This window comes from Thalia democratica, chromosome 1 (assembly GCF_965202585.1).
Source record: "Thalia democratica chromosome 1, ktThaDemo2.hap1.1, whole genome shotgun sequence".
NCBI classification, from domain to species: domain Eukaryota; kingdom Metazoa; phylum Chordata; class Thaliacea; order Salpida; family Salpidae; genus Thalia; species Thalia democratica.
In genome coordinates, this window is record NC_139165.1 from 10,688,710 (window position 1) to 10,708,392 (window position 19,683).

The window sequence follows — 19,683 nt, forward strand, 5'->3', positions numbered from 1 at the left end:
TTGCAGAACGACAAAAAAACAAAGTTATAAAGATTTCATTTAACTTTAAATTTAATAGTCATAACCTTTTTACTTCGAGTGAGTTACAATTTTTTAAAATAATTTTTATGTACTAATCGGCAATAATAAAAGTATATATGATAATAGAAGTTAAAAGTTGTTCGTACATCTTGTTAATGCGGGGAAAATACATAAAATTGATATTTAAGTGATATAAGTTTGAATTAAGAATAAGAAACTAAAACACATTTAAAAAATAAATAAGTAAACTAAATTAAAAATTTTCAACCCATGCTCAAAAGTAGTTAAAAATAAAACAGTTTTATAAAAAAGTGTCAGCAGAGGGGTTCGAACCCTCGCCCACTTGGTGGGACCCAGTAGCCAATCTTAGCTTATCTGGTGCCTTAGACCGCTCGGCCATGCTGACTTATTGGTACAGAAAAATATAGCATATATGTAAGGACAGAGTTTTTTCAATCTGGCACAGCTTACAATTATATCTAGATTTAAGAGTAGCTTTATTCCTATTAAGTCAATTATTAGTTTGTTTGTAGTTGTTAGAAATAGTTGGTCTAAAATGTGTGATATAAAGTTGTTTTTGTACTATTGCATATGCTGCTAGTTTCTATTGAAACGTGACGTCACAAGGAAAATTTAACAAAAACAGCAAACAAAATACGTACAAATGAAAGTTTAATTATTTCATCAACATTATCAAAGCAAAAAAAAGTAAGTAAAATCATCAAGAAGCAACCTTTAAAATATTTCATCATTGTTCATCGAGTTTAACGTGTATTTAAAAAAAAAAGCTTTAGTACTTATAACGTACTTTGAAACAAACACTTTTTTTTTTAAAGTGAACAAATTAAACATAGCGTTAGTAACAGCGGGGGTACGCTGTAAAGTTTGTCTGAATTTTAAAAAAAATTATACCACAATTTCATAACTTTAACAATTATCACGGAAGACTTTACGTTTCCATTCATATCGAAAGAATGCGACTTTTTTGGTCAATCTAAAGACATTGCCTTAAAGCTGAGATTCTCAGAAACATTTTAAAATACTTTTTAGCTTTCTACGACTAGAAATGACAAAGTTATTGCACCTTGAAGTTTATAATTGTGTCAAAATTTTGTGGTTAAATTATAAAAAAAAATCCAGCATGAATAATCACAAAAAGTTTCTCATTTGCAGAACGACAAAAAAACAAAGTTATAAAGACTTCATTTAACTTTAAATTTAATATTCATAACCATTTTACTTCGAGTGAGTTACAATTTTTAAAAATAATTTTTATGTACTAATCGGCAATAATAAAAGTATATATGATAATAGAAGTTAAAAGTTGTTTGTACATCTTGTTAATGCGGGGAAAATACATAAAATTGATATTTAAGTGATATAAGTTTGAATTAAGAATAAGAAACTAAAACACATTTAAAAAATAAATAAGTAAACTAAATTAAAAATTTTCAACCCATGCTCAAAAGTAGTTAAAAATAAAACAGTTTTATAAAAAAGTGTCAGCAGAGGGGTTCGAACCCTCGCCCACTTGGTGGGACCCAGTAGCCAATCTTAGCTTATCTGGTGCCTTAGACCGCTCGGCCATGCTGACTTATTGGTAGAGAAAAATATAGCATATATGTAAGGACAGAGTTTTTTCAATCTGGCACAGCTTACAATTATATCTAGATTTAAGAGTAGCTTTATTCCTATTAAGTCAATTATTAGTTTGTTTGTAGTTTTTAGAAATAGTTGGTCTAAAATGTGTGATATAAAGTTGTTTTTGTACTATTGCATATGCTGCTAGTTTCTATTGAAACATGACGTCACAAGGAAAATTTAACAAAAACAGCAAACAAAATACGTACAAATGAAAGTTTAATTATTTCATCAACATTATCAAAGCAAAAAAAAGTAAGTAAAATCATCAAGAAGCAACCTTTAAAATATTTCATCATTGTTCATCGAGTTTAACGTGTATTTAAAAAAAAAAAGCTTTAGTACTTATAACGTACTTTGAAACAAACACTTTTTTTTTTTTAAAGTGAACAAATTAAACATAGCGTTAGTAACAGCGGGGGTACGCTGTAAAGTTTGTCTGAAGTTTTAAAAAAATTATACCACAATTTCATAACTTTAACAATTATCACTGAAGACTTTACGTTTCCATTAATATCGAAAGAATGCGACTTTTTTGGTCAATCTAAAGCAGTGGTCGGCACGGTATTTCGAATCCGTGAACCCTAAATCTCAAAATTAAATCTCTGTGCACCCCACTTCGCACTCATTAGCGCCGCTGGTGTTCAAGAATGTGTAATATATTTTAATCGATTTTTTACTAACATTTCGGTAACACCCACTTAATTTTAACCCGCTGACTTTGAAATTACCAGTTACCCTATGTTTTTGCCATTTTAAAAATCTTTTAATATCAATTATCTTATATTATTTTTACAATATTTTACTTGTATCACCCAGGTCTAAAATACTAACTAGATTAATTTAATTCATTACCACAACCCCAATTAACAATCAGTAGTCTTGGTACTTTTTTTAAATGATAAATTTAAATATATACTTAAACTAATTTAATGACCTTTTATTAAGCGATTACTATCTGTGTTTTAAAAAGGTATTGCCACAAACAAATAACGAAAAAAAATGACAAAAAAAAGTAACGAAAAAAAAAGACATGAAAAGTTATCACTGCAAAATCCGGTAGTTGATCTGGAACTGGGTGGGTCTTGTTGCTAGAACGGTATTGATCAAGCCTAAAAATATTAGGTTTTAAAGTTAATGCTTAATAATACTTCAGTCTTAATGAGATTTATTGAACAAAATTGCTGAAAAATTTTTTTTGGTTGAAGGACCTGGATACACAAAAAGACCTCTCGGTCATCGAGTTGCATACCCAACTTTTATCAAAATTATAATGAGCTAAAAAATGAAAAAGAATAAAACTTTACAGTTAAAATTTAAACTCTAAAAAAACTTGATGAAAATCAGACTATTAAAATTTAAAACTATAAATATTTTTTATTAACAATAAACATAAAACAAAAACTGTATAATGGTATCTAACATGTAAACAAATAAAATATATATTGAGTTCTATGTCAAAAGGTAAAGTTTTAACCTGAAATGTTTTAAAAATTGAATTTTATCAATAATTTAACCTTTTATATGTCTTTTTTACAGAAAAAAACAAAAATTAAATATATTTTCAGTTTTAAAAAGTATGTTTTGGAATTTAGATTCTACTATCAAATTATTTTAACTTATTAAAAGAAGTAATAATAAAATGAGCTATAACATTAAAAAAAGAAAACTACAATGTTCAAAAGCAAAACAAAGCTTTATCAAATAAAAACAAATGTTTTTTTTAACTAAATAAAATTTTAATGATTATAAATTATAACAATTGAGTTAATGTAATTTGATATAAATTAAAACATTAATAATTAGAAGTATCTCAAGAGTTATTTTACACTTATAAAAATAGGTAAATAATTTTTGTATAAGGTTTTCAAAAGCACACATTTTTGAGTCTATTTTTAGTTTGAAATTAGATTTAAGGCAAGAAACTGTGTTAAACAGTATCAATACATTGAAAATATACTGTAAAAATATTTTTGATGGTGCCTAAATTTTATTTATATGATAGATTTTTTTAGTCATGTCGAAATTTTACTACTAACATGTGAAAATTGCTAAAATTCCAAGTTTTTTTAGTGATAATTGTTTGAAATTCCAGGTTTAAAGCAAAATTTCTCAAATTCCAGGTTTTGCCAAAAAAAATTTGCCAAAATTGTCAAATTCCAGGTTTTTCAAGGTAAAGTGGCAACTCTGTTATTATTAAAACATTAATGATGTATTTCCATGCATTTTCATTTATGTTTAAGATACTAAATTTAAAAAAAAATTTCTTAAACAACCTGGATTTTTTTAAAATCCTTACTATTCTTGTTAAAAGAAATCTCAAAAAATATAAAATAAGTCTCAGTTAAAATTTAAAAAGGGTGTAAAGAAAAATATTTTTTTGAGTTATCATGATTTTTTTACTTTTAAATTAGATAACAAAAAGTGATATGACTAACAAAATATCTACAAATAGAAAACATTTTCAATAACTTAAATACTTGACATTTAAAGTAAAACTTGTCATAAAAAGTAGCTTGAAGTTAAGAAAAATTACCAATCTAGCCGGAAATATGCTAGGGCTAGGGAATTAAAATAAACTTGTATCATTCAGCTAGAGCTTTTCAATGAAGTTCAAACTATACCAAATGTGTGACATGACTGTATTTATTCTTCAGACCTATTTCTCCCTAATTTATTTTATGGCCTATTTAAATAAATTGCAATGACATTTAAAATTATATAAAACTATAAATAAAAGAACTATCAGAAAAAAACAATTTGAAACAATATTCAAGTAAGTTAAAATTGTAATTTTTTTTTTCAATTAAATTTTGTTTATATTTTACACATAAAACTTGAAATGTTTGGTTAATAATAGATTTTTCTATTAACAATAACTACTTACAAAATACTGTTAATGATGCTTGATACCTAAAAACCTAACATAAAAACAAAATAACTTGCTTCAAACAAATGAGAATAAAACATCTACAGATAAAATAAGGCTAGATGTACTAAATCAAGCTAAAGTTACAAAGAAAATAAATACCAGCTCAGTCAGACTATTTTCTTTGTAAAAATTCTAAATAAAACTAAGTTGACCTCAGTTCTCCTAGAACTTTTAGTCTAACTGTAAAAAAGTAATAAAGACTATGAAACAAACTTAATTTTGACAGATATAATAACTTATACTTAAAACATTGTCATGTTTGTGGTAAAAAAAACTATTAACAGGGTTGCTATTACTAAGGTTGCCAAATGTTTTTGTCAAATTTTCTCCAGGTTTTCTTAATTACCTCCAGGTTTTCAAAAGTACACATTTTTGAGTATAATTTTATTTTAAAGTTAGTAAAAAGTTAATAAAAAAACTGTGTTAAATAGAATAAAGACATAAAAAGCTTATTAATTTTTTTTTGATGATGAAAAAAAAATTTGATGGTGAAAAAATTTTTGATGATAACAAAAGTTTAATCTATATGGTACATTTTTTCTGACAATCAAGATATTTTTGTTAAAATGTAAAAATTGTTTAACATTCCAGGTTTTTTAGTAAGTTTTGTTCAAATTCCAGGTTTTTTTCCAAAATTTCTCAAATTTCAGGTTTTTAGCCTAAATTGTCAAACTCCAGGTTTTTCCAGGATTTTAGGCAACCCTGTAAAAGTTATTATTATCAAGGCCAAAAATACTCAGTAGAAAAAAGTAAAATTTCTTTCTTAGTGACCAAATAAAAGTGTAGTCATTTATCTTTTATTTTAAATTACAAAACCAAAAATTATGTGGTCAACAAAAATAAAAAATATTTGTAAAAACAAATTTGAAAACTCAATTATGTCATCAAAATTATTCTTAAAAACTAGCATTAAATTTGAGAAAAGTTACCATACTAGCAAAAATTTTTAATGAGACTTTAACCAGAGTTTTAGTATTTTAAATTTTATAAGTAAGTTTGACACTATTACATTTCAACGACTTTTAGAGTCAGAAAATAAGTCTGAGTGACTAAAGACTAGACTTAGTACACTAGCTAGCCTTAAAGAGTGGTATATAAGCAAAGATATTTTAAATTACAATGAAAGTTCGACATTTATAGATATTGAATTTTGTAATATTAACAATTAATTACAAACTTTAAAAATTTTAAATAAAGCAACAGTTGAAGATTTTTAAAAGATATCAAAAAAACCAAAGATTTCAAGAAATTTATAACTAGTCTCAGTCATGTTGAGTTTAGGTAAATATTTTATACTAGCCTCAATTGGTTTAGGTTTTTCATAATTTAAAACTAGACTTAAAAATTCTTTAAGAGCTAAGTATGTGTCAGCCCTGATTTTATTGACCTTTCCTATACTTTAATTTTATTATAAGTAAAACATAATTGAACTTTTTTGGCCTAACATTTTTTTTTCAAACATTAGTTGTTTAAGCTGAATAATATTGTGATTTTTAATGTAGCAAAACGCTTTTAAACATTATTAGTTAATAAAAATGAATATTAATAGAACACTAACCGCTATCTTGTTTTTAGATTCTATGAGATTTGATTACTCCAGTTATTCTTGGGGTGGCTGAGGGTGGAAGAGATTTTACATAATGTAACAGAATAGAACTAGGATAGTACGAAAATGGTCGTTTTATTAACATGATGTATTAACAAAATGGTCAATTAGATTAGATATCAAGGTTTAAAATATCTTAAATGAAGAAAGTTAAAAAAAAAAAAACTTTAATTTAGTTTCTGCGCGAAAAAAAAAATCATGTACCCTAAAACAAGTTTCATGCACCCCAAAAATCTCATGCACCCTAAAAGAAATTTCATGTACACTAGTGTGCACCAGTGTACACCGTGCCGACCACTGATCTAAAGACATTGCCTTAAAGCTGAGATTCTTAGGAACATTTTAAAATACTTTTTAGCTTTCTACGACTAGAAATGACAAAGTTATTGCACCTTGAAGTTTATAATTGTGTCAAAATTTTGTGGTTAAATTATAAAAAAAAATCCAGCATGAATAATCACAAAAAGTTTCTCATTTGCAGAACGACAAAAAAACAAAGTTATAAAGATTTCATTTAACTTTAAATTTAATAGTCATAACCTTTTTACTTCGAGTGAGTTACAATTTTTTAAAATAATTTTTATGTACTAATCGGCAATAATAAAAGTATATATGATAATAGAAGTTAAAAGTTGTTCGTACATCTTGTTAATGCGGGGAAAATACATAAAATTGATATTTAAGTGATAAAAGTTTGAATTAAGAATAAGAAACTAAAACACATTTAAAAAATAAATAAGTAAACTAAATTAAAAATTTTCAACCCATGCTCAAAAGTAGTTAAAAATAAAACAGTTTTATAAACAAGTGTCAGCAGAGGGGTTCGAACCCTCGCCCACTTGGTGGGACCCAGTAGCAAATCTTAGCTTATCTGGTGCCTTAGACCGCTCGGCCATGCTGACTTATTGGTACAGAAAAATATAGCATATATGTAAGGACAGAGTTTTTTCAATCTGGCACAGCTTACAATTATATCTAGATTTAAGAGTAGCTTTATTCCTATTAAGTCAATTATTAGTTTGTTTGTAGTTGTTAGAAATAGTTGGTCTAAAATGTGTGATATAAAGTTGTTTTTGTACTATTGCATATGCTGCTAGTTTCTATTGAAACGTGACGTCACAAGGAAAATTTAACAAAAACAGCAAACAAAATACGTACAAATCAAAGTTTAATTATTTCATCAACATTATCAAAGCAAAAAAAAGTAAGTAAAATCATCGAGAAGCAACCTTAAAAATATTTCATCATTGTTCATCTAGTTTAACGTGTATTTAAAAAAAAAAAGCTTTAGTACTTATAACGTACTTTGAAACAAACACTTTTTTTTTTTTAAGTGAACAAATTAAACATAACGTTAGTAACAGCGGGGGTACGCTGTAAAGTTTGTCTGAAGTTTAAAAAAAATTATACCACAATTTCATAACTTTAACAATTATCACGGAAGACTTTACGTTTCCATTCATATCGAATGAATGCGACTTTTTTTGGTCAATCTAAAGACATTGCCTTAAAGCTGAGATTCTCAGAAACATTTTAAAATACTTTTTAGCTTTCTACGACTAGAAATGACAAAGTTATTGCACCTTGAAGTTTATAATTGTGTCAAAATTTTGTGGTTAAATTATAAAAAAAAATCCAGCATGAATAATCACAAAAAGTTTCTCATTTGCAGAACGACAAAAAAAAACAAAGTTATAAAGGTTTCATTTAACTTTAAATTTAATATTCATAACCATTTTACTTCGAGTGAGTTACAATTTTTAAAAATAATTTTTATGTACTAATCGGCAATAATAAAAGTATATATGATAATAGAAGTTAAAAGTTGTTTGTACATCTTGTTAATGCGGGGAAAATACATAAAATTGATATTTAAGTGATATAAGTTTGAATTAAGAATAAGAAACTAAAACACATTTAAAAAATAAATAAGTAAACTAAATTAAAAATTTTCAACCCATGCTCAAAAGTAGTTAAAAATAAAACAGTTTTATAAAAAAGTGTCAGCAGAGGGGTTCGAACCCTCGCCCACTTGGTGGGACCCAGTAGCCAATCTTAGCTTATCTGGTGCCTTAGACCGCTCGGCCATGCTGACATATTGGTACAGAAAAATATAGCATATATGTAAGGACAGAGTTTTTTCAATCTGGCACAGCTTACAATTATATCTAGATTTAAGAGTAGCTTTATTCCTATTAAGTCAATTATTAGTTTGTTTGTAGTTTTAAGAAATAGTTGGTCTAAAATGTGTGATATAAAGTTGTTTTTGTACTATTGCATATGCTGCTAGTTTCTATTGAAACGTGACGTCACAAGGAAAATTTAACAAAAACAGCAAACAAAATACGTACAAATGAAAGTTTAATTATTTCATTAACATTATCAAAGCAAAAAAAAGTAAGTAAAATCATCAAAAAGTCACCTTTAAAATATTTCATCATTGTTCATCGAGTTTAACGTGTATTTAAAAAAAAAAGCTTTAGTACTTATAACGTACTTTGAAACAAACACTTTTTTTTTTAAAGTGAACAAATTAAACATAACGTTAGTAACAGCGGGGGTACGCTGTAAAGTTTGTCTGAAGTTTAAAAAAAATTATACCACAATTTCATAACTTTAACAATTATCACGGAAGACTTTACGTTTCCATTCATATCGAAAGAATGCGACTTTTTTTGGTCAATCTAAAGACATTGCCTTAAAGCTGAGATTCTCAGAAACATTTTAAAATACTTTTTAGCTTTCTACGAATAGAAATGACAAAGTTATTGCACCTTGAAGTTTATAATTGTGTCAAAATTTTGTGGTTAAATTATAAAAAAAAATCCAGCATGAATCATCACAAAAAGTTTCTCATTTGCAGAACGACAAAAAAACAAAGTTATAAAGACTTCATTTAACTTTAAATTTAATATTCATAACCATTTTACTTCGAGTGAGTTACAATTTTTAAAAATAATTTTTATGTACTAATCGGCAATAATAAAAGTATATATGATAATAGAAGTTAAAAGTTGTTTGTACATCTTGTTAATGCGGGGAAAATACATAAAATTGATATTTAAGTGATATAAGTTTGAATTAAGAATAAGAAACTAAAACACATTTAAAAAATAAATAAGTAAACTAAATTAAAAATTTTCAACCCATGCTCAAAAGTAGTTAAAAATAAAACAGTTTTATAAAAAAGTGTCAGCAGAGGGGTTCGAACCCTCGCCCACTTGGTGGGACCCAGTAGCCAATCTTAGCTTATCTGGTGCCTTAGACCGCTCGGCCATGCTGACTTATTGGTACAGAAAAATATAGCATATATGTAAGGACAGAGTTTTTTCAATCTGGCACAGCTTACAATTATATCTAGATTTAAGAGTAGCTTTATTCCTATTAAGTCAATTATTAGTTTGTTTGTAGTTTTTAGAAATAGTTGGTCTAAAATGTGTGATATAAAGTTGTTTTTGTACTATTGCATATGCTGCTAGTTTCTATTGAAACATGACGTCACAAGGAAAATTTAACAAAAACAGCAAACAAAATACGTACAAATCAAAGTTTAATTATTTCATCAACATTATCAAAGCAAAAAAAAGTAAGTAAAATCATCAAGAAGCAACCTTTAAAATATTTCATCATTGTTCATCGAGTTTAACGTGTATTTAAAAAAAAAAAAGCTTTAGTACTTATAACGTACTTTGAAACAAACACTTTTTTATTTGAAAGTGAACAAATTAAACCTAGCGTTATTAACAGCGGGGGTACGCTGTAAAGTTTGTCTGAAGTTTAAAAAAAATTATACCACAATTTCATAACTTTAACAATTATCACGGAAGACTTTACGTTTCCATTCATATCGAATGAATGCGACTTTTTTTGGTCAATCTAAAGACATTGCCTTAAAGCTGAGATTCTCAGAAACATTTTAAAATACTTTTTAGCTTTCTACGACTAGAAATGACAAAGTTATTGCACCTTGAAGTTTATAATTGTGTCAAAATTTTGTGGTTAAATTATAAAAAAAAATCCAGCATGAATAATCACAAAAAGTTTCTCATTTGCAGAACGACAAAAAAAAACAAAGTTATAAAGGTTTCATTTAACTTTAAATTTAATATTCATAACCATTTTACTTCGAGTGAGTTACAATTTTTAAAAATAATTTTTATGTACTAATCGGCAATAATAAAAGTATATATGATAATAGAAGTTAAAAGTTGTTTGTACATCTTGTTAATGCGGGGAAAATACATAAAATTGATATTTAAGTGATATTAGTTTGAATTAAGAATAAGAAACTAAAACACATTTAAAAAATAAATAAGTAAACTAAATTAAAAATTTTCAACCCATGCTCAAAAGTAGTTAAAAATAAAACAGTTTTATAAAAAAGTGTCAGCAGAGGGGTTCGAACCCTCGCCCACTTGGTGGGACCCAGTAGCCAATCTTAGCTTATCTGGTGCCTTAGACCGCTCGGCCATGCTGACATATTGGTACAGAAAAATATAGCATATATGTAAGGACAGAGTTTTTTCAATCTGGCACAGCTTACAATTATATCTAGATTTAAGAGTAGCTTTATTCCTATTAAGTCAATTATTAGTTTGTTTGTAGTTTTAAGAAATAGTTGGTCTAAAATGTGTGATATAAAGTTGTTTTTGTACTATTGCATATGCTGCTAGTTTCTATTGAAACGTGACGTCACAAGGAAAATTTAACAAAAACAGCAAACAAAATACGTACAAATGAAAGTTTAATTATTTCATTAACATTATCAAAGCAAAAAAAAGTAAGTAAAATCATCAAAAAGTCACCTTTAAAATATTTCATCATTGTTCATCGAGTTTAACGTGTATTTAAAAAAAAAAGCTTTAGTACTTATAACGTACTTTGAAACAAACACTTTTTTTTTTAAAGTGAACAAATTAAACATAACGTTAGTAACAGCGGGGGTACGCTGTAAAGTTTGTCTGAAGTTTAAAAAAAATTATACCACAATTTCATAACTTTAACAATTATCACGGAAGACTTTACGTTTCCATTCATATCGAAAGAATGCGACTTTTTTTGGTCAATCTAAAGACATTGCCTTAAAGCTGAGATTCTCAGAAACATTTTAAAATACTTTTTAGCTTTCTACGAATAGAAATGACAAAGTTATTGCACCTTGAAGTTTATAATTGTGTCAAAATTTTGTGGTTAAATTAAAAAAAAAAATCCAGCATGAATCATCACAAAAAGTTTCTCATTTGCAGAACGACAAAAAAACAAAGTTATAAAGACTTCATTTAACTTTAAATTTAATATTCATAACCATTTTACTTCGAGTGAGTTACAATTTTTAAAAATAATTTTTATGTACTAATCGGCAATAATAAAAGTATATATGATAATAGAAGTTAAAAGTTGTTTGTACATCTTGTTAATGCGGGGAAAATACATAAAATTGATATTTAAGTGATATAAGTTTGAATTAAGAATAAGAAACTAAAACACATTTAAAAAATAAATAAGTAAACTAAATTAAAAATTTTCAACCCATGCTCAAAAGTAGTTAAAAATAAAACAGTTTTATAAAAAAGTGTCAGCAGAGGGGTTCGAACCCTCGCCCACTTGGTGGGACCCAGTAGCCAATCTTAGCTTATCTGGTGCCTTAGACCGCTCGGCCATGCTGACTTATTGGTACAGAAAAATATAGCATATATGTAAGGACAGAGTTTTTTCAATCTGGCACAGCTTACAATTATATCTAGATTTAAGAGTAGCTTTATTCCTATTAAGTCAATTATTAGTTTGTTTGTAGTTTTAAGAAATAGTTGGTCTAAAATGTGTGATATAAAGTTGTTTTTGTACTATTGCATATGCTGCTAGTTTCTATTGAAACGTGACGTCACAAGGAAAATTTAACAAAAACAGCAAACAAAATACGTACAAATGAAAGTTTAATTATTTCATTAACATTATCAAAGCAAAAAAAAGTAAGTAAAATCATCAAAAAGTCACCTTTAAAATATTTCATCATTGTTCATCGAGTTTAACGTGTATTTAAAAAAAAAAGCTTTAGTACTTATAACGTACTTTGAAACAAACACTTTTTTTTTTTAAAGTGAACAAATTAAACATAACGTTAGTAACAGCGGGGGTACGCTGTAAAGTTTGTCTGAAGTTTAAAAAAAATTATACCACAATTTCATAACTTTAACAATTATCACGGAAGACTTTACGTTTCCATTCATATCGAAAGAATGCGACTTTTTTTGGTCAATCTAAAGACATTGCCTGAAAGCTGAGATTCTCAGGAACATTTTAAAATACTTTTTAGCTTTCTACGACTAGAAATGACAAAGTTATTGCACCTTGAAGTTTATAATTGTGTCAAAATTTTGTGGTTAAATTATAAAAAAAAATCTAGCATGAATCATCACAAAAAGTTTCTCATTTGCAGAACGACAAAAAAAAACAAAGTTATAAAGACTTCATTTAACTTTAAATTTAATATTCATAACCATTTTACTTCGAGTGAGTTACAATTTTTAAAAATAATTTTTATGTACTAATCGGCAATAATAAAAGTATATATGATAATAGAAGTTAAAAGTTGTTTGTACATCTTGTTAATGCGGGGAAAATACATAAAATTGATATTTAAGTGATATAAGTTTGAATTAAGAATAAGAAACTAAAACACATTTAAAAAATAAATAAGTAAACTAAATTAAAAATTTTCAACCCATGCTCAAAAGTAGTTAAAAATAAAACAGTTTTATAAAAAAGTGTCAGCAGAGGGGTTCGAACCCTCGCCCACTTGGTGGGACCCAGTAGCCAATCTTAGCTTATCTGGTGCCTTAGACCGCTCGGCCATGCTGACTTATTGGTACAGAAAAATATAGCATATATGTAAGGACAGAGTTTTTTCAATCTGGCACAGCTTACAATTATATCTAGATTTAAGAGTAGCTTTATTCCTATTAAGTCAATTATTAGTTTGTTTGTAGTTTTTAGAAATAGTTGGTCTAAAATGTGTGATATAAAGTTGTTTTTGTACTATTGCATATGCTGCTAGTTTCTATTGAAACATGACGTCACAAGGAAAATTTAACAAAAACAGCAAACAAAATACGTACAAATCAAAGTTTAATTATTTCATCAACATTATCAAAGCAAAAAAAAGTAAGTAAAATCATCAAGAAGCAACCTTTAAAATATTTCATCATTGTTCATCGAGTTTAACGTGTATTTAAAAAAAAAAAAGCTTTAGTACTTATAACGTACTTTGAAACAAACACTTTTTTATTTGAAAGTGAACAAATTAAACCTAGCGTTATTAACAGCGGGGGTACGCTGTAAAGTTTGTCTGAAGTTTAAAAAAAATATACCACAATTTCATAACTTTAACAATTTTCACGGAAGACTTTACGTTTCCATTCATATCGAAAGAATACGACTTTTTTTGGTCAATCTAAAGACATTGCCTGAAAGCTGAGATTCTCAGGAACATTTTAAAATACTTTTTAGCTTTCTACGACTAGAAATGACAAAGTTATTGCACCTTGAAGTTTATAATTGTGTCAAAATTATGTGGTTAAATTATAAAAAAAAATCCAGCATGAATAATCACAAAAAGTTTCTCATTTGCAGAACGACAAAAAAAAACAAAGTTATAAAGGTTTCATTTAACTTTAAATTTAATATTCATAAGCATTTTACTTCGAGTGAGTTACAATTTTTAAAAATAATTTTATGTACTGATCGGCAATAGTAAAAGTATATATGATAATAGAAGTTAAAAGTTGTTTGTACATCTTGTAAATGCGGAAAAATACATAAAATTGATATTTAAGTGATATAAGTTTGAATTAAGAATAAGAAACTAAAACACATTTAAAAAATAAATAAGTAAACTAAATTAAAAATTTTCAACCCATGCTCAAAAGTAGTTAAAAATAAAACAGTTTTATAAAAAAGTGTCAGCAGAGGGGTTCGAACCCTCGCCCACTTGGTGGGACCCAGTAGCCAATCTTAGCTTATCTGGTGCCTTAGACCGCTCGGCCATGCTGACTTATTGGTACAGAAAAATATAGCATATATGTAAGGACAGAGTTTTTTCAATCTGGCACAGCTTACAATTATATCTAGATTTAAGAGTAGCTTTATTCCTATTAAGTCAATTATTAGTTTGTTTGTAGTTTTAAGAAATAGTTGGTCTAAAATGTGTGATATAAAGTTGTTTTTGTACTATTGCATATGCTGCTAGTTTCTATTGAAACGTGACGTCACAAGGAAAATTTAACAAAAACAGCAAACAAAATACGTACAAATGAAAGTTTAATTATTTCATTAACATTATCAAAGCAAAAAAAAGTAAGTAAAATCATCAAAAAGTCACCTTTAAAATATTTCATCATTGTTCATCGAGTTTAACGTGTATTTAAAAAAAAAAGCTTTAGTACTTATAACGTACTTTGAAACAAACACTTTTTTTTTTTAAAGTGAACAAATTAAACATAACGTTAGTAACAGCGGGGGTACGCTGTAAAGTTTGTCTGAAGTTTAAAAAAAATTATACCACAATTTCATAACTTTAACAATTATCACGGAAGACTTTACGTTTCCATTCATATCGAAAGAATGCGACTTTTTTTGGTCAATCTAAAGACATTGCCTGAAAGCTGAGATTCTCAGGAACATTTTAAAATACTTTTTAGCTTTCTACGACTAGAAATGACAAAGTTATTGCACCTTGAAGTTTATAATTGTGTCAAAATTTTGTGGTTAAATTATAAAAAAAAATCCAGCATGAATCATCACAAAAAGTTTCTCATTTGCAGAACGACAAAAAAAAACAAAGTTATAAAGACTTCATTTAACTTTAAATTTAATATTCATAACCATTTTACTTCGAGTGAGTTACAATTTTTAAAAATAATTTTTATGTACTAATCGGCAATAATAAAAGTATATATGATAATAGAAGTTAAAAGTTGTTTGTACATCTTGTTAATGCGGGGAAAATACATAAAATTGATATTTAAGTGATATAAGTTTGAATTAAGAATAAGAAACTAAAACACATTTAAAAAATAAATAAGTAAACTAAATTAAAAATTTTCAACCCATGCTCAAAAGTAGTTAAAAATAAAACAGTTTTATAAAAAAGTGTCAGCAGAGGGGTTCGAACCCTCGCCCACTTGGTGGGACCCAGTAGCCAATCTTAGCTTATCTGGTGCCTTAGACCGCTCGGCCATGCTGACTTATTGGTACAGAAAAATATAGCATATATGTAAGGACAGAGTTTTTTCAATCTGGCACAGCTTACAATTATATCTAGATTTAAGAGTAGCTTTATTCCTATTAAGTCAATTATTAGTTTGTTTGTAGTTTTTAGAAATAGTTGGTCTAAAATGTGTGATATAAAGTTGTTTTTGTACTATTGCATATGCTGCTAGTTTCTATTGAAACATGACGTCACAAGGAAAATTTAACAAAAACAGCAAACAAAATACGTACAAATGAAAGTTTAATTATTTCATCAACATTATCAAAGCAAAAAAAAGTAAGTAAAATCATCAAGAAGCAACCTTTAAAATATTTCATCATTGTTCATCGAGTTTAACGTGTATTTAAAAAAAAAAAAGCTTTAGTACTTATAACGTACTTTGAAACAAACACTTTTTTATTTGAAAGTGAACAAATTAAACCTAGCGTTATTAACAGCGGGGGTACGCTGTAAAGTTTGTCTGAAGTTTAAAAAAAATATACCACAATTTCATAACTTTAACAATTTTCACGGAAGACTTTACGTTTCCATTCATATCGAAAGAATACGACTTTTTTTGGTCAATCTAAAGACATTGCCTGAAAGCTGAGATTCTCAGGAACATTTTAAAATACTTTTTAGCTTTCTACGACTAGAAATGACAAAGTTATTGCACCTTGAAGTTTATAATTGTGTCAAAATTATGTGGTTAAATTATAAAAAAAAATCCAGCATGAATAATCACAAAAAGTTTCTCATTTGCAGAACGACAAAAAAAAACAAAGTTATAAAGGTTTCATTTAACTTTAAATTTAATATTCATAAGCATTTTACTTCGAGTGAGTTACAATTTTTAAAAATAATTTTATGTACTGATCGGCAATAATAAAAGTATATATGATAATAGAAGTTAAAAGTTGTTTGTACATCTTGTAAATGCGGAAAAATACATAAAATTGATATTTAAGTGATATAAGTTTGAATTAAGAATAAGAAACTAAAACACATTTAAAAAATAAATAAGTAAACTAAATTAAAAATTTTCAACCCATGCTCAAAAGTAGTTAAAAATAAAACAGTTTTATAAAAAAGTGTCAGCAGAGGGGTTCGAACCCTCGCCCACTTGGTGGGACCCAGTAGCCAATCTTAGCTTATCTGGTGCCTTAGACCGCTCGGCCATGCTGACTTATTGGTACAGAAAAATATAGCATATATGTAAGGACAGAGTTTTTTCAATCTGGCACAGCTTACAATTATATCTAGATTTAAGAGTAGCTTTATTCCTATTAAGTCAATTATTAGTTTGTTTGTAGTTTTTAGAAATAGTTGGTCTAAAATGTGTGATATAAAGTTGTTTTTGTACTATTGCATATGCTGCTAGTTTCTATTGAAACGTGACGTCACAAGGAAAATTTAACAAAAACAGCAAACAAAATACGTACAAATGAAAGTTTAATTATTTCATCAACATTATCAAAGCAAAAAAAAGTAAGTAAAATCATCAAGAAGCAACCTTTAAAATATTTCATCATTGTTCATCGAGTTTAACGTGTATTTAAAAAAAAAAAAGCTTTAGTACTTATAACGTACTTTGAAACAAACACTTTTTTATTTGAAAGTGAACAAATTAAACCTAGCGTTATTAACAGCGGGGGTACGCTGTAAAGTTTGTCTGAAGTTTAAAAAAAATATACCACAATTTCATAACTTTAACAATTTTCACGGAAGACTTTACGTTTCCATTCATATCGAAAGAATACGACTTTTTTTGGTCAATCTAAAGACATTGCCTGAAAGCTGAGATTCTCAGGAACATTTTAAAATACTTTTTAGCTTTCTACGACTAGAAATGACAAAGTTATTGCACCTTGAAGTTTATAATTGTGTCAAAATTATGTGGTTAAATTATAAAAAAAAATCCAGCATGAATAATCACAAAAAGTTTCTCATTTGCAGAACGACAAAAAAAAACAAAGTTATAAAGGTTTCATTTAACTTTAAATTTAATATTCATAAGCATTTTACTTCGAGTGAGTTACAATTTTTAAAAATAATTTTATGTACTGATCGGCAATAGTAAAAGTATATATGATAATAGAAGTTAAAAGTTGTTTGTACATCTTGTAAATGCGGAAAAATACATAAAATTGATATTTAAGTGATATAAGTTTGAATTAAGAATAAGAAACTAAAACACATTTAAAAAATAAATAAGTAAACTAAATTAAAAATTTTCAACCCATGCTCAAAAGTAGTTAAAAATAAAACAGTTTTATAAAAAAGTGTCAGCAGAGGGGTTCGAACCCTCGCCCACTTGGTGGGACCCAGTAGCCAATCTTAGCTTATCTGGTGCCTTAGACCGCTCGGCCATGCTGACTTATTGGTACAGAAAAATATAGCATATATGTAAGGACAGAGTTTTTTCAATCTGGCACAGCTTACAATTATATCTAGATTTAAGAGTAGCTTTATTCCTATTAAGTCAATTATTAGTTTGTTTGTAGTTTTAAGAAATAGTTGGTCTAAAATGTGTGATATAAAGTTGTTTTTGTACTATTGCATATGCTGCTAGTTTCTATTGAAACGTGACGTCACAAGGAAAATTTAACAAAAACAGCAAACAAAATACGTACAAATGAAAGTTTAATTATTTCATTAACATTATCAAAGCAAAAAAAAGTAAGTAAAATCATCAAAAAGTCACCTTTAAAATATTTCATCATTGTTCATCGAGTTTAACGTGTATTTAAAAAAAAAAGCTTTAGTACTTATAACGTACTTTGAAACAAACACTTTTTTTTTTTAAAGTGAACAAATTAAACATAACGTTAGTAACAGCGGGGGTACGCTGTAAAGTTTGTCTGAAGTTTAAAAAAAATTATACCACAATTTCATAACTTTAACAATTATCACGGAAGACTTTACGTTTCCATTCATATCGAAAGAATGCGACTTTTTTTGGTCAATCTAAAGACATTGCCTGAAAGCTGAGATTCTCAGGAACATTTTAAAATACTTTTTAGCTTTCTACGACTAGAAATGACAAAGTTATTGCACCTTGAAGTTTATAATTGTGTCAAAATTTTGTGGTTAAATTATAAAAAAAAATCCAGCATGAATCATCACAAAAAGTTTCTCATTTGCAGAACGACAAAAAAAAACAAAGTTATAAAGACTTCATTTAACTTTAAATTTAATATTCATAACCATTTTACTTCGAGTGAGTTACAATTTTTAAAAATAATTTTTATGTACTAATCGGCAATAATAAAAGTATATATGATAATAGAAGTTAAAAGTTGTTTGTACATCTTGTTAATGCGGGGAAAATACATAAAATTGATATTTAAGTGATATAAGTTTGAATTAAGAATAAGAAACTAAAACACATTTAAAAAATAAATAAGTAAACTAAATTAAAAATTTTCAACCCATGCTCAAAAGTAGTTAAAAATAAAACAGTTTTATAAAAAAGTGTCAGCAGAGGGGTTCGAACCCTCGCCCACTTGGTGGGACCCAGTAGCCAATCTTAGCTTATCTGGTGCCTTAGACCGCTCGGCCATGCTGACTTATTGGTACAGAAAAATATAGCATATATGTAAGGACAGAGTTTTTTCAATCTGGCACAGCTTACAATTATATCTAGATTTAAGAGTAGCTTTATTCCTATTAAGTCAATTATTAGTTTGTTTGTAGTTTTTAGAAATAGTTGGTCTAAAATGTGTGATATAAAGTTGTTTTTGTACTATTGCATATGCTGCTAGTTTCTATTGAAACATGACGTCACAAGGAAAATTTAACAAAAACAGCAAACAAAATACGTACAAATGAAAGTTTAATTATTTCATCAACATTATCAAAGCAAAAAAAAGTAAGTAAAATCATCAAGAAGCAACCTTTAAAATATTTCATCATTGTTCATCGAGTTTAACGTGTATTTAAAAAAAAAAAAGCTTTAGTACTTATAACGTACTTTGAAACAAACACTTTTTTATTTGAAAGTGAACAAATTAAACCTAGCGTTATTAACAGCGGGGGTACGCTGTAAAGTTTGTCTGAAGTTTAAAAAAAATATACCACAATTTCATAACTTTAACAATTTTCACGGAAGACTTTACGTTTCCATTCATATCGAAAGAATACGACTTTTTTTGGTCAATCTAAAGACATTGCCTGAAAGCTGAGATTCTCAGGAACATTTTAAAATACTTTTTAGCTTTCTACGACTAGAAATGA

At 27.3% G+C, this 19,683-nt stretch overlaps 12 non-coding genes across 12 annotated transcripts; all 12 read right to left on the bottom strand.

Moving 5' to 3' along the window:
- Positions 1 to 333: 333 nt before the first annotated feature.
- On the bottom strand, positions 334 to 427 carry Trnas-acu (transfer RNA serine (anticodon ACU)). Its single transcript is given in 2 exon segments — positions 334 to 369; positions 376 to 427. It is a non-coding gene; the product is annotated as a tRNA-Ser (tRNA).
- A 1,094-nt stretch (positions 428 to 1,521) lies between these two features.
- Positions 1,522 to 1,615, bottom strand: Trnas-acu (transfer RNA serine (anticodon ACU)). Its single transcript is given in 2 exon segments — positions 1,522 to 1,557; positions 1,564 to 1,615. It is a non-coding gene; the product is annotated as a tRNA-Ser (tRNA).
- Positions 1,616 to 8,201: 6,586 nt separating this feature from the next.
- On the bottom strand, positions 8,202 to 8,295 carry Trnas-acu (transfer RNA serine (anticodon ACU)). Its single transcript is given in 2 exon segments — positions 8,202 to 8,237; positions 8,244 to 8,295. It is a non-coding gene; the product is annotated as a tRNA-Ser (tRNA).
- Positions 8,296 to 9,390: 1,095 nt separating this feature from the next.
- Positions 9,391 to 9,484, bottom strand: Trnas-acu (transfer RNA serine (anticodon ACU)). The gene is given in 2 exon segments: positions 9,391 to 9,426; positions 9,433 to 9,484. It is a non-coding gene; the product is annotated as a tRNA-Ser (tRNA).
- A 1,100-nt stretch (positions 9,485 to 10,584) lies between these two features.
- Positions 10,585 to 10,678, bottom strand: Trnas-acu (transfer RNA serine (anticodon ACU)). The gene is given in 2 exon segments: positions 10,585 to 10,620; positions 10,627 to 10,678. It is a non-coding gene; the product is annotated as a tRNA-Ser (tRNA).
- Positions 10,679 to 11,773: 1,095 nt separating this feature from the next.
- Trnas-acu (transfer RNA serine (anticodon ACU)) lies at positions 11,774 to 11,867 on the bottom strand. Its single transcript is given in 2 exon segments — positions 11,774 to 11,809; positions 11,816 to 11,867. It is a non-coding gene; the product is annotated as a tRNA-Ser (tRNA).
- Positions 11,868 to 12,965: 1,098 nt separating this feature from the next.
- Trnas-acu (transfer RNA serine (anticodon ACU)) lies at positions 12,966 to 13,059 on the bottom strand. The gene is given in 2 exon segments: positions 12,966 to 13,001; positions 13,008 to 13,059. It is a non-coding gene; the product is annotated as a tRNA-Ser (tRNA).
- Positions 13,060 to 14,156: 1,097 nt separating this feature from the next.
- Trnas-acu (transfer RNA serine (anticodon ACU)) lies at positions 14,157 to 14,250 on the bottom strand. Its single transcript is given in 2 exon segments — positions 14,157 to 14,192; positions 14,199 to 14,250. It is a non-coding gene; the product is annotated as a tRNA-Ser (tRNA).
- Positions 14,251 to 15,348: 1,098 nt separating this feature from the next.
- Positions 15,349 to 15,442, bottom strand: Trnas-acu (transfer RNA serine (anticodon ACU)). Its single transcript is given in 2 exon segments — positions 15,349 to 15,384; positions 15,391 to 15,442. It is a non-coding gene; the product is annotated as a tRNA-Ser (tRNA).
- A 1,097-nt stretch (positions 15,443 to 16,539) lies between these two features.
- On the bottom strand, positions 16,540 to 16,633 carry Trnas-acu (transfer RNA serine (anticodon ACU)). Its single transcript is given in 2 exon segments — positions 16,540 to 16,575; positions 16,582 to 16,633. It is a non-coding gene; the product is annotated as a tRNA-Ser (tRNA).
- A 1,097-nt stretch (positions 16,634 to 17,730) lies between these two features.
- Trnas-acu (transfer RNA serine (anticodon ACU)) lies at positions 17,731 to 17,824 on the bottom strand. Its single transcript is given in 2 exon segments — positions 17,731 to 17,766; positions 17,773 to 17,824. It is a non-coding gene; the product is annotated as a tRNA-Ser (tRNA).
- Positions 17,825 to 18,922: 1,098 nt separating this feature from the next.
- Positions 18,923 to 19,016, bottom strand: Trnas-acu (transfer RNA serine (anticodon ACU)). The gene is given in 2 exon segments: positions 18,923 to 18,958; positions 18,965 to 19,016. It is a non-coding gene; the product is annotated as a tRNA-Ser (tRNA).
- Between the last annotated feature and the right edge of the window lie 667 nt (positions 19,017 to 19,683).